The sequence below is a fragment of the Arachis duranensis genome, chromosome 10 (genome assembly GCF_000817695.3).
Source record: "Arachis duranensis cultivar V14167 chromosome 10, aradu.V14167.gnm2.J7QH, whole genome shotgun sequence".
Classification (NCBI taxonomy): domain Eukaryota; kingdom Viridiplantae; phylum Streptophyta; class Magnoliopsida; order Fabales; family Fabaceae; genus Arachis; species Arachis duranensis.
Genome location: NC_029781.3, coordinates 2,830,225 through 2,830,456, shown reverse-complemented (window position 1 = coordinate 2,830,456; position 232 = coordinate 2,830,225).

Below are 232 nucleotides of genomic sequence, written 5' to 3'. Positions count from 1 at the left end.
TACTTTCTAGTAATGCAGTCATGTGTGATGTCAGAGTGTTGTGATGCAGGTGCATTATCAGTGTGTGGTGTGGTAATGGGTGCAATGGCGTGTGAGGAAATTGGTGAGTGCATTGAACTTGAGAAATGTTCATTTGAATCTATGAGTGTGGTATGTGTGGGTGATTGCAAATGATGTGTGGATGGTGTATCATATTGAAAAAGATCAATGCATTGTGGAGTACGAATGGGCA